We start from the raw sequence: 13,505 nt of genomic DNA, 5'->3' as shown, positions 1-13,505 counted from the left end.
AATAAACTGAGATGTAAACAATTTGTGAACCTGGGTAAAGGATATAGATACTTTTTTGCAGTATACGTACAACTTTTCTGTAACTTTGATGTTATGTTTAAATAAAACAAACCACCAGGAAGGGTTTAGCATTTGCTGCAGTTTACTTATGTTTATGAACTGAAGCTTTCTCATCATTCCTGGACACTGATGCTTTTCTTGTCTTGCCAGCCCTCTGGGTATTTATTATGCCCTGTTCCCAAAATGTAAAGTTAAGTTTTATTTCTAATAGTGACAGTTGAAACTAATAGCTAAATATAAGTGAAATATTGAATGTATAATTTAATAATCAAATTATGTTCCACTACACTCCCTTTACATATTCATCACTATTTCATAGTTTTATTTTATACTGGGTTGTTTTTTAATCAACCTGTTTATGAATTAAAATACCCTTAGTGAGTTTTTTACAATAAAATTATACATGTTATTATGAAGCTAAGCTATCTTAGAGAAGGATAAGATTTGCAAGGCAATGTGGTATTGTTTTCATATCTTTTTGGACATCAAGATATGATTTATTAATTAGCATTTTTCCTCACCATTTGGAACCCCAGTTTATTTTCAAATAGCCACTTCAATTATTACCTTTCTTTATTTATCTTTACCTCATACAAGCAAAATTAAGTAGATTTACTAAATACTAGAATAGACAAAACAAAGGTTTGATGGTTCATTGGGAAAAGGATCAGGGAGTATAATAAAATTCAAAAGGAGGAGGAGAAATATGTGGCCACAAATATTTGGCAAGTTTTATTTGAGAGTATTTCTTTTTTTGTAATTTTTTAAAATTTTTACATCTTATTGGAATATAATTGCTTAACAATGTTGTTAGTTTCTGCTGTATAACAAAGTGAATCAGCTGTATGTATACATATATCCCCATATCCCCTCCCTGTTGCATCTCCCTCCCACCCTCCCTATCCCACCCCTCTAGGTGGACACAAAGCACCCAGCTGATCTCCCTGTGCTATGCAGCTGCTTCCCACTAGCTATCAATTTTACATTTGGTAGTGTATATATGTCCATGCCACTCTCTCACTTTGTCCCAACTTACCCTTCCCCCTCCCCGTGTCCTCAAGTCCATTCTCTACATCTGCGTCTTTATTCTTGTCCTGCCCCTAGCCAATCCTCCCAAATGAAGTGACTTAAATATATGGTAGGGAAAAGTAAAAAAAAAAATAAATTAAACTTAAAATTACCATTATAGGCATAAGATTCTAGCATGGCAATTTAGAATGTATTAATATTTGTTTGTGTACATTTAACTTAAATCCTTTGTTACTGTAATGTGCTTTTTGTGACTTGATTACAGAGGTTATAAAGGTAGGTTCATATTGAGAAAAATATCATTGATTGCATTTTGCTATCTACATGTGAGAGTAAATTCCATATAATTGTACATTGTCCCATAAGTTATTTTTTTTACATAATTAATCACTGATGGAAAATTTATATTTTTTGTACACAGTTTTACAGAAAACAGACATATGTTTTTGATTAAACATAATGTAATTTTATGTTTCAAAAATCAGGGACTATTCATTGTTGTGAAGAGAAAATAAGAAAAAAATTCGATTGTGAGTCTTCCAAATATTGTACTATTTCAGCATTGATTTAAAATATTCAAATTCATATGATAAAGAGTATGTTAAATTCTACACACATACAAAGTTCTGGAAAATAATTTTAAATAAAGAGTAAAGTTTTTAAAGTATATAAATCCTTCTATGAAAATAAAATTACTGAAATACTTCACTTAAAACTAACACTTTACTGACCAAAAAAACACAAACAAACAAGTCTTTGGTACATAAAATTGTAAAACCTTTTCTTATTTCTTTTTTTAATGTAACTTTCCAATGTATTTCCATACACTGACTATATCCAGGCTGACTTATTTAGAGAGGCTTATAAATGGAAATTATAGTACATCTTTTCTGAACAAATAAAAGCAACCTGGACAAATTCTTTTTTCCAATCAAATGAGAAATTCAGAGAACTCCCAGAGAAAAGAGAAGCACTTTTCTTGAAACAAGCTTCCTTTAACGTTGCCTTTTAAAGACCAGAGGGACACTCTTTCCAATAATACAGGTAGATAATACAATACAAATAGAAGCATCACTCCAGGCTGTGAGAAAATATACCAGCATGGAGTTATGTTGTTTTTCATATACTTTATAAAAAGTCAAAGTCCTACTTGCTTCAATATTTTCAAAGAGTTAGTAAAAACCAACAAAGTCTGTTCAAGTTTATCTGCTCCCCTTTACCTCTCAAAATTGTCACAAACTATAGCTTTCTACACTCTAGATTTGAAGAACAGAACTCTGCAATATTTACTTATAAGTTTAGGAATAAAGTAATGGACAATTCATATTCTATCAAAAGGGTCTTATTTTAATCTGTTGGTTTTTCTATACTTTATACAAAGCTATAAATTGTTTTCAGAGATAATGAATATAAATATAAGCAATTCAATATTTATTGTGTAATTTAATGTAGTATGAAAACACATGTGTGTATACATAATATACATCATAATATATGTTCTATTTAGAAACAGAAACTCATCCTTCATATTGGGACAAGAAAATATTATAGTGAAATACAAAGTTGCCAAAGTCTGCAACAGAGATCAATGCAAAAATAATATCAATGAAGCAGAAGTTTGTACATTGAAAAGAGATACAGAATAGTATCAATAATACAAAAAATCCAGTTTAAAATTTAAAGGTCAGGTTTTAGAATTTCAGGCAGAATTTAGGAGAAATTATGAACAAATGGAAGAGGAGAGAAGATAGAAATCAAGAGGGACAATAGTGTTTCCACCTGCAGATAACTTATACCCTGTATTAGAAGGTACAATACATGGAACAGAGAACATAAACAAACAAAAAAACACAGCAGTTACAACAAAAAAATCTATAAGTTAATCAAAAATGTACTCTACTTTTAAGAAATACCTAGGGTTGGAATGAGGAGAGAGCAGATTGTGTATTTCACAACCAGAGGGCAAGACAGGGCCTACTGGCCTCTGCAGGGAATGAGGCATCAGGGCACCTGTCGCAGGGAGGTATGACACCTTTCACTGATGCTGCCATTATGTTTAAGCTCCTTAGACTGAGATGATACCACAGGAAGCAGAAAGAGGGAGTCATAACAATCGAACTTCAGAAACTATTATTGGTAATGTTTACTGTGCACAGCATCCGAGGGAGAATCTTATAAAGAGTAGTGAGAACTTTTGAATGATATGAGTCGGAGACAGATAAGAACATATGAGTTTCAGAAGAGGAATTTTTCCACAGAGAGAAATGAAATTATTCCCGCATATTTTTCTTGTACCTCTCCATTCTTTTTCTATGTTGGTCTTTTAAAACAAACTTTTCCATTAAAAATAGCTTTTACAGCTATCAATATAACCATTCAAGGACATATTACATTTATGGTTTACATTTATGTATGCACTTAAAGAAAATCAGTATATTTGTGAACTACTTGTAAATTCAGAAATATAAATGGTGTATATATGTATACATGTGTATGTATGTATTTATATATATGGATGTGTGTATATATATATAGTTATAGAAATAGATATATTCTACATACATAAAACCAGTGGGAGAAGAATATGTATCCTTGGCATTTTGGATTATGATTGAAAAGTGAAGGAAGCCTGAGTGCTGTTTCTTTTTTTTTTTTTGAACAAGAGTCATTTCTCCTTGAAGCTCATTCTTGAAAGTTCTGTATATTGATAATCTTTTTCACTTTTCAAAGTTCTGTATATTGATAATTCTTTTTCAAACAAAATACCTTCTAATTTAGTTCTCTCAGATATATTTTTTATTTTTCATATACATTTCTAGCAGTTCCCTGGATAATCCAATTCAGCCCTAAGCCTGGAGGGGTTGTCTTATTTTCATATTAGATTTGTTTAATCCATCATTGATACATTTACATAAAAGCTCACCACATGCCTTGCATTTTTATAGCAATTCATCTTACATTTGTAGGATATCAGATATGGAAATTAATTGAGAATGTCCTGCAGGCATCTTTTTTTCCTAGTGAGACAGTGAGAAGAATTTATATCCATATATTATTTTTGCAATACCGTTCTGAGTAACTTGGTTAATGAAATATAAATTATGTCTGAAAATTCTTATATTTTCATTTTTTGTGATCTAAATGACTTTTGCTCTCTGCGGCAAATATGTATTTTAGAAGATAAAGAAACATCTGTCTCATTTTGATTTTATGTTTCCTGTTATAAAATGGAAGTTTCATATCATTAAATAGAATTGAATAACTGGTGCAATTCTCATAATAAGAGGACTTGCTGAAGCTGAACTTAAATCTTCTGCCATTACTATGAAATTCAAAAACAAAAGTAGAGACACAGACTTGTTTAGTGAACGGCAGCCAGTGACTTTTGAAACAAATTATTTAGAGGGAGCATTAAGCTAATAGGTAGACTTTTTCTTTTCCTTTTTCTTCTTCTTCCTCTTTTTTTTTTTTTTTTAAGACTTCATTTAACAAGAAATGCATCAGAGCAAAAAAAAAAAAAAAAAAAAAAAGCTGTGTGTGGTGTGAAAAGTGTCCTGCTACAAAACATCTATAATTCTAGAAAAGATGCAACATATATCATATTAAATATATGTTGGAGCTAAAAAAAATGTTGAGGAAAATCATATGAGCTAGTTACAAAGAGTAAATAAAATTCAGAGTGCTCGGTAGGATTTAATTTGGTGTTTACACAGCCAGAGGGAAACAACAGATAAGACTTTGACGTGTTGATAATGGAGATTTGGAAACGAAATCCCTAAATAAAGCTAGGACTCCCAAAATGATACATCTTAAGGGGAAGCCTGAGTTAGAAAAGAAATCTACTTACCTAGCAAGGGAGACGAGGAGAACTCTTTTCTGCTTCAACTCAGCATCAGATGAGGAAAACTTCTCTTAAAAATGTATAACCATTGTCTTACACTCACATAGGATTCTGACAGAAATTTCATGATCCCTGTCATCCAGGAATCCACAAATTAATATGTGCGAGGCTGTGAGACGGTGGTCTTCTAGGACAAAATGCAAAAACAAGCACAGGTGCTCTCTAAGGAAAACTTCCTCAATTAAGTTTCGTCTGGATTCCCACAGACAATGGCCAGCTTTATTCTTTAATGAAAGAATGAAGAGGTGCGAGCTCGCGCTCTAGCACACAGGGTCTCCCCGATGGGCCGTGGTCGCGGCTGCGTTACAAGGTCTCGTCAGCAGGGAGGCGACAGAGTTCTCGCGAGACTGTGCGCTGTGCTGCTCACGCTCCAGATCCCACGGTCTGTGCGCAACATCTCTGCACAAGGCCCGCCCACTGAGCTGAGGTTTCAGGGCAGCAGCCGTTTTGCGCTAGGAGCTCTGGTCCAAAGCGCCAGCTGGAAGACCTCTGCACGCGGCACCCTATGAGCAAGTGAAATTAGACTGAGCACAAAGGCGAAAAGAAGGTTAGACTTTATTACCCAGAGTGTTTTTATTTCCTGGGAATTGTTAATGGGCTTTGCTGGTGACAGTTGTTGGGTCACAACCCCGGGAGCTTCCTAGGTATAATGTGAAACCAGCCCACGTGCACAGAGGGCAGGGAGAGACTTAAGAAAGAGGTGGACACTTCAGAGTGGTAGATGGCAGGTTTAATCAGCAAGGGAACTTACATATGAGGCTTGTCTTGAGCAGCCCCGAGAGGCTTCGCATCGCCCACCAGAAGCTGAAACGGTTATAAAGAGCCCTTCGTAGGGTTTAGTCATATGCACCATCCAGATGGTCTCAACACCCTTAGCCTTTCTCAAGGCTGTGACCTTGAGCAGCTTCCAGAAAGGGAGGCAAGTGGAGTGCCCATTCCAAGGACAGGAGAGGTAGTGAGATGCCTCCAATTGCCCCGGTCCAGCTTGAGGGTCAACCAGTGGTCATGCCCTCTCAGCAATTTCCCCCAACATTAATGCACTTTTCTACACATGTTATAGATTTATGAAAGTAAAAATAAATATCTTCCAATATGATATATATAGAGATTTGTTACTAAAGGAAAATTGATCTAAAACTAGGCACCATTTTTGTCCTGATTCTTTATTTCAATGCTTTAATCTTAGCCTGCTCTATATTATTTTGGGTCTTACATCTCTCATTACTAACTTGCTTAACGTGTGTAATAAAACATTACTTAGCTTCCTTGAGGACTATCTAGAGATCTTATTGCGCTGTTTAGGTATTTGCAAGTAATACCAACTAATTAATCGCTTTCAGCATCTGATATGACTTTTTTGGGGGGCCCTGGCACTTAGATTTAATTGGTAGATACAAGATGAAAACATAAGGTAGAATATATATAATCCAACTGGTATTGCCTGGGTTGATTTAATTAACTTCTCCAGCTAGGTGAGAACACCTTTTATTCCTCAGCACTTTATTTACATAATCCTAAACCTGGCAACCTACTCAAAATGGAGATTTTTCTTAGAAAATGTGGGATCTATGTCCAGCTATCTCATGTCCAACATATATATATGACTGGGGTCACTGAATCAAAACCCCTTACAGTTGACTAATGCTTAATCCAAGACCAACTAGAAAAATCAGATAAAATACAGGAGTGGTGTGTTTATTTTGAGGCAGTCAGCCAGATGTATACTTATGATTTGTATACACTTCTACATTATACCTGTAAATGCAGCTGGCAGTCAAGAAAGGAACTGCTACTCAGCTTTGGGATTGTGTTGAGTCCTAATAAATAATTTGCACCCCAAACACTAGCTTCGTATTTGCTTCTGCAGACCCCACCTTGGTACAATTTCTACATATACTTTAAACTTCCTTAAGGTAACATTCAGTAAAAATATCCATTTTAGGATACAAATGCATATGATACATGATGCAGAATGAAAGTATAGCCCTAAATCAAAATATTGCTGGTGGATTACACATGTTCTAAAGATTGGCAAACACGTAATGAAAATTTAAATGGTCAAGTAAGGTTTCATGGAGTCTCTGAGGCTTAAGTTGAAGTTTAAGCAGGGCAAGTTGTGTATGGAAAGATAAGAAAATATGGACAAATAGAACAACCACCAATATTGGCACATAAATGAAAAATGCCATGAAGTATGAGCACAGAATAGTGAGGCTACAATTACTTAGGAGTCATCTCAATGCTTTTAATATCTCATGCTATGATATATATATATATTCAAATGTTTGATATGCAGATAGAAGCTAAAGCATCTCTCATCACTAATGCTGAGTCTATAACACCTCTTTCATATTTTCTTTACCTCGTCATTTTTATAATGGTAATTTCATACTTTAAATTGACATTTATTTTGGTCACCTAAAGAGTTTTAACATTTAAGTCATTAGTTGCTTTTAAGTTTGAGAATATTAACAGGAATCACGTAAATGTTTTTTAAACCTTAGGGATTCTATCTTTAAAATATCCTTTCTACATTATAAAACAAAATATTATCTGTGAATAAGTTGATTTTGTATGTTTTTTTCATCCATCATGACAATGATATAAAATAGTGAGAATGGAGCTTTATCAATATGTTAAGGCTACCAAAACTTTGTGGTAAGTATATTTTCAATGAAGTAGAGCATGTCAACTGTAAATATCAACCCATGCCCTATTTTCTCTGATTATTTGTTAATAAGCTCAACTTTCCTATTTAAATTGAGCTAGTTGGGTTCATGGACAATCACAGGACCCCACTTGAGGATGTGTGGTCTAATTGGGACTTGTGCAGACTGATTTGTCTATTGGTCCCTCCTAAAGGAGTGACACTGTTTATGCAGGAAATACATGTGTTTCGTATTGCTGGTGAGGCAGCTGTGTTTTTTTGTTTGTTTGTTTGTTTGTTTGTTTTATAATATAGTATTGAAAACATTGTTACTTTTTTTTTTAAAGTATTTGTTTTTATTTATTTATTTATGGCTGTGTTGGGTCTTCGTTTCTGTGCGAGGGCTTTCTCTAGTTGTGGCAAGCGGGGGCCACTCTTCATCGCGATGCGCGGGCCTCTCACTATTGCGGCCTCTCTTGTTGCGGAGCACAGGCTTCAGACGCGCAGGCTCAGTAATTGTGGCTCATGGACCCAGCCGCTCCGCGGCACGTGGGATCTTCCCAGACCAGGGCTCGAACCCGTGTCCCCTGCATTGGCAGGCGGATTCTCAACCACTGCGCCACCAGGGAAGCCCAACTGTGTTATTTTTCAGAGTTTGGTCTTATTTTTGTTTTATTTGCTGATTATTGGTAACTAATCTTCAAAATTAATAACAGCCACCTACTGATTTGAGTGATTTTCCTGATAAAACATATCTGTATTATTTTGTTTTTCACTTGCATAAAGTGTAAAATAATATGTTGAGGTAATTACAATATTCATGTATGTGGATGTATGTGGAAATGAGTAATTACACATGTCAGAAAGATGGGAAAGAAGAGTCTAGATAATTGTTATAGTGTCCTTTGAAGATGTCCCTGTGAAATTATTTCCTTCTCCTTTGGGATAAGGATTAAAATAATTCTTGGAAGTTCACCAGATGCCTTCCTGATAATAAGGTTCTGTCATTATGACAGATAGTTATCATTTTGGTAAATTATTTCTCCCTTGTAGCATGTTTAGATCTCTTCAGTGGATGCACCTGTCTTATGTGTCTTCTAAAGAAAATGAAAATGACACGACTTCAGGGGTCTGTTGGTTGAAATGTTTTCTCTAATTATCTGTGTCAGCACAGAGAGAAAAAATGTTAATTCTGACCTAAAGATATGGTTCAAGAATCTTTTCTTCACGCACTTTCACGATTCTCATTGATCTTTTTATAGTGAAGGCCACTTAGCAAAGATTTCCTCTGGTAAGTTCATATCTTTTTTTTTTTTCAAGTTTTCAAATTTTTGCTACATTTTTTCTGGTAGTGATATTGCAAGTAGCAGGTAACTGGCATTGTTCTCTTGTGCTCATTATCGGTGTAGATTTTGAAAAACAATCTAGCAGAAGTACAGGATTCCAAGTTAACTGTCAATTACATTCTTACTGAACAGAAAGAGCATCTGGTTTTCTAAACTGATTACAGCCTTAAACCTGAGATAAATGTTTTAAAATACATTGCAATTTCATAATCTTGAACAAAATATTAACTGTAGATACAATATCAATTTGCAATTTCTTATACAAAAACCTTTTAGTGGGGAGAAGAAAAAATTTTTTATAGGGAATCATTGTTACATGAAAAATGCATAGAAATACTAACTTTGGAATGACAACTTACATATGCTTTAAGACTTCTCAGGTATAGTAGAACTTACAAATGTCATTTATTGTGCATCTGTGAACACGAAGCCATATGTTGAACCTGATTTTTCAAGTAAATTAAAACATTACAAAGCCTAGAGGGCAATTACTAAATTTTTGTCAAAAGTCATAAAAACTAGCACACTCTCTAATCCCCAAAATAAATAAGAATGTGCATAAAAATATAGGTCTAAGATATTTCATAGTATCATTTACAAAATTAATATCTGGAAACAGACATAATATCCAATAGGAAATGATTACATATGAATTTTAGCACATCTATATGATGAAACTGTAGACTTTGGTTAACATTATCTTTAGTTTGCATAAGTACATTTGTTGACATCAAATATCAACATGCTATATTATGTATAAAAAGTTACAAAATAACATGTAAAGAAAAATGTTCTTCAGCAGTTATTTATTCAAAATCTGGAGAATTATATGCAAAATATATTTTCAGAAGTAGCATTATTATTGATTCTAATCTGCCTTTTGATTATGTCTGTTTATGAATTTACAGTGGTTAAAATAAGATGTGGTAATAATGATGATGATAGTAATCATTATTACTATTATATTAATGGTAAACACCCAGTTTCAGTTCTCTTCTTTTCTCCAGTGTTTCCCAATCATTTTTATGAAATATGCACAGATCAAAAAACTAGTAATTTTATAGCAGCCTTAGCTAAACTGTAAAGAAATTTGAACATCAATATAGGGCTAGGTGAAAATTTCTCTTCTCATAATTTTGTCAGATTGATTAATTAAATATATATTTCAGGCAATATATTAAATATTGAGTTTGTAAAATACCTCAAAATAAAATGTTTTCAAATATTATAATGATAAAGTTGAGCTTACTTCTATAACATTAATTTTTTAATATTGAGTTTTATGTTTACAATGGTCACATCCAGCTATTGACTGAGGTTTTTAAAAGATTGTTCACATTCTGAGAGTCTAAACTGATAAGAAACTGTAGAGACAGGTGGCAGCAAATGGCAGAAGAGTATTTCTCAGGTTTTCTCTAATTGATAGAAACTGTTTTTATCTTTATTAACCAGGATTTTGCCATCTCAACTTTTTAAAATTGTGTTTTAAGGGTGAAATTTTTCCATAGTTTATCAGTTCTTTCTTTTCTTTAATTGAACAATATAATGATGAAGTTAACTATGATCATACAAATTAAAATATGAATACAAGTAATTTCCACCAAAATGGGATAATTATAATGAAGATTTTTCTTAAGTCTACATAGATTCGGTTCTACTATCTCTAATAACTCATTTTTAGAAAGGTAACACCATCCAAACAGTAACACTGGAGCATTTTTACACACACTCAAAGTTGATTGTTGCTCTAAATCCATAAAATGTGTCAGAACATGTTCCTGTATTTTAACACAGTGGTTGTAATTATCAATTACATTTATTCAGGTATTCAAAATTTTCAGTTAACAAATCATTTTTGGAGACAAAAATATTTCTTCAAAAACCTGCAAAATTAGAGTCACTCTTACAATATTTTGAAGTATTTTGATTATAAACTCTTGATAAAGCTTTTCCTCTGGATAGCAGGTTCATAAACATTGTGAGATTCTTTGTAAATTTTGGATTTTATATGGGTATTGGACTTTTTCAGGAGTATGTTTATGTCATTCTTCAAAATAAAAAAATACAAAAATTAGTAAAAAGGCAAGGATGTTTCTTCTGTCCACTCCTTTTCAATAAAGTAGTAGGAGACCTAGCAACTACAATAAGATAAGAAAGAAAAAAGTATACAGATTGGGAAAAAAGAAATAAAACTGTCTTTGTTCACAGATGATGAGATTGTCTATATTGAAAATAAGAAAGAATTGACAAAAAAAAAAAAAACTCCTGGAACTGAAAAGTGATTAAGTTTGCATGATAAAAGGTTATAAAAATGTTATAAAAGTTAACTACTTTTCTATATACTAGCAATGAACATGTGGAATTTGAAATTAAAAGCAAATTATGACTTACATTAGCATCACAAAAATGAATATAAATATAACAAAATATGTACAATTTGTATATAAGGAAAAGTACAAAACTCTGATTAAATGAATCAAAGAACTAAATAAATGGAGATATATTCCATATTCAAGGATCAGAAAACTCAATACATCAAGATATCAGTTCTTTCCAACTTGATCTATAGATTCAATGCAATCTTAATCAAAATCCCACAAAGTTATTTAGTGGATATTAACAAACTGATCCTAAATTTTGTGTGAAGCAGTAAAAACCCAAGAGAGCCTATATGATATTGAAAGAGAAGAGCAAAGTTTGATGACTGATTTTCCGCGACTTCAAGACAATATGAAGCTACAGTAGTCAAGACAGTATGGTACTGGCAAAGAATGGATATATCATTGCAACAGACTAGAGAGACCAGAAATAGACTCCCCATAATTATAGTGAACTGATCTTTGACAAAGGAGAAAAGGCAACACAATTGAGCAAAGATCATCTCTTCAACAAATGGTGCTGGAACAGTTGAAAAACAACACTCATAAAAATGAATCTAGATACAAACTTTATAGCCTTCACAAAAATTAGTTCAAAGTGGATCATAAACCTAAATGTAAAGCACAAAACTTTTTAACTCCTAGAAGATAGCATAGGGGAAAACTTAGATGACTTTTGGTATGGTAATATCTTTTTTAGATACAACACCAAAGACACAATCCATGAAAGAAATAATTGATAAGCTGGACTTCATTAAAATTATAAATGTCTGCTCTGTGAAGGATACTGTGAGCAAAATGAGAAAGCAATTCACATACTGGGAGAAAATATTTACAAAAGACACATCTGATAAAGGACCATTACCCAAAATATACAAAGGACACTGAAAAGTCAACAGTAAGAAAATAACCCAATTCAAAATGGTCCCAAAATCTGAACAGACACCTACCAAAAATGATATACCAATGGCAAATAAGCATTTGGAAATATTCTCCACATCATCAGAGATGTGTGCAAACTAAAACCACAGTGACCTACTACTACATACTTATTAGAATGGCCAAAATCTGGACACTGACAACACCAAATGCTGGAGAGGAGATGGAACAACAGGAACTCTCCTAGATTGCTGGTGGAAATACAAAATAGTACAGTTACTTTGGAACACAGTTTGACAGTTTCTTACAAAACTAAACATTTTTTACTGTATGATCCAGCAATCATAATCCTTGGTATTTATGTGACTTGGAAACTTATGACCATACAAAAATCTTCACATGGATGTTTAACACAGTCTTCTTCATAATTGTCAAAACTTGGAAACAACCAACATGGCCTTCAGTAGGTGAATGGATAAATATACACCCAGATGATGGAATATTATTCAGTGCTAAAAAGAAATGAGCTATCAAGCCATGAAAAGACATGGAAGAACCTTAAATGCATATTAATATTACTATGTGAAGGAAGCCAATTGGAAAGGCTAAATACTATATGATTCCACTGACATAACATTATCAAAAAACTAAAATTATGAAGACAATAAAAATTTCGGTGGTTGAAAATGTTTAGGGGGAAAGGAGAGATTAACTGGAAGAATACAGAAGATTATTAGAGCAATGAAAATCTTCTGTATGATATTATAATAGTGGATACGTGTACATTATATAGTTTTCAAAACCCATAGAGTGTACACCAAAAGTAATGAACCCCAACCCCTACATTGTAGGTGCCTAACACATTTTTTAAAAAGTTATCGCATTTAAACTGTATCAGGTATGGCAAGGTTGTCATAGAAGATGATCTTATTCAGCACACATCCCTAGGAAGTTAATAATTATTAACGTCATTCTCTACTTGATCTCCAGTCTGGAGTGAGCTTAGCATCAGTTACTGCTCTTGGTCTCCCAATGGTCTCCTCCAGTACTAGAAGACAGTGATGGTCAAAATCTTCATAGGTTCCTTTTTAAAAATGTATCCCAAGAGACCAGTGAATGTATTTAAAATTTGAGCAATACAAAGAACATAAACATATGGTTTTAAAATTCCAATTAAAAAAAACCTCTTGGAATTTTATATCTATACATAAAAACAATTCATCTAACTTTAATATTCCACATCTGACGATCATAGAATCTTAAAG

This window comes from Balaenoptera acutorostrata, chromosome 5, assembly GCF_949987535.1.
Source record: "Balaenoptera acutorostrata chromosome 5, mBalAcu1.1, whole genome shotgun sequence".
NCBI classification, from domain to species: domain Eukaryota; kingdom Metazoa; phylum Chordata; class Mammalia; order Artiodactyla; family Balaenopteridae; genus Balaenoptera; species Balaenoptera acutorostrata.
The sequence above is the reverse complement of the archived record's forward strand: the minus strand, read 5'-3'. Positions refer to the sequence as shown.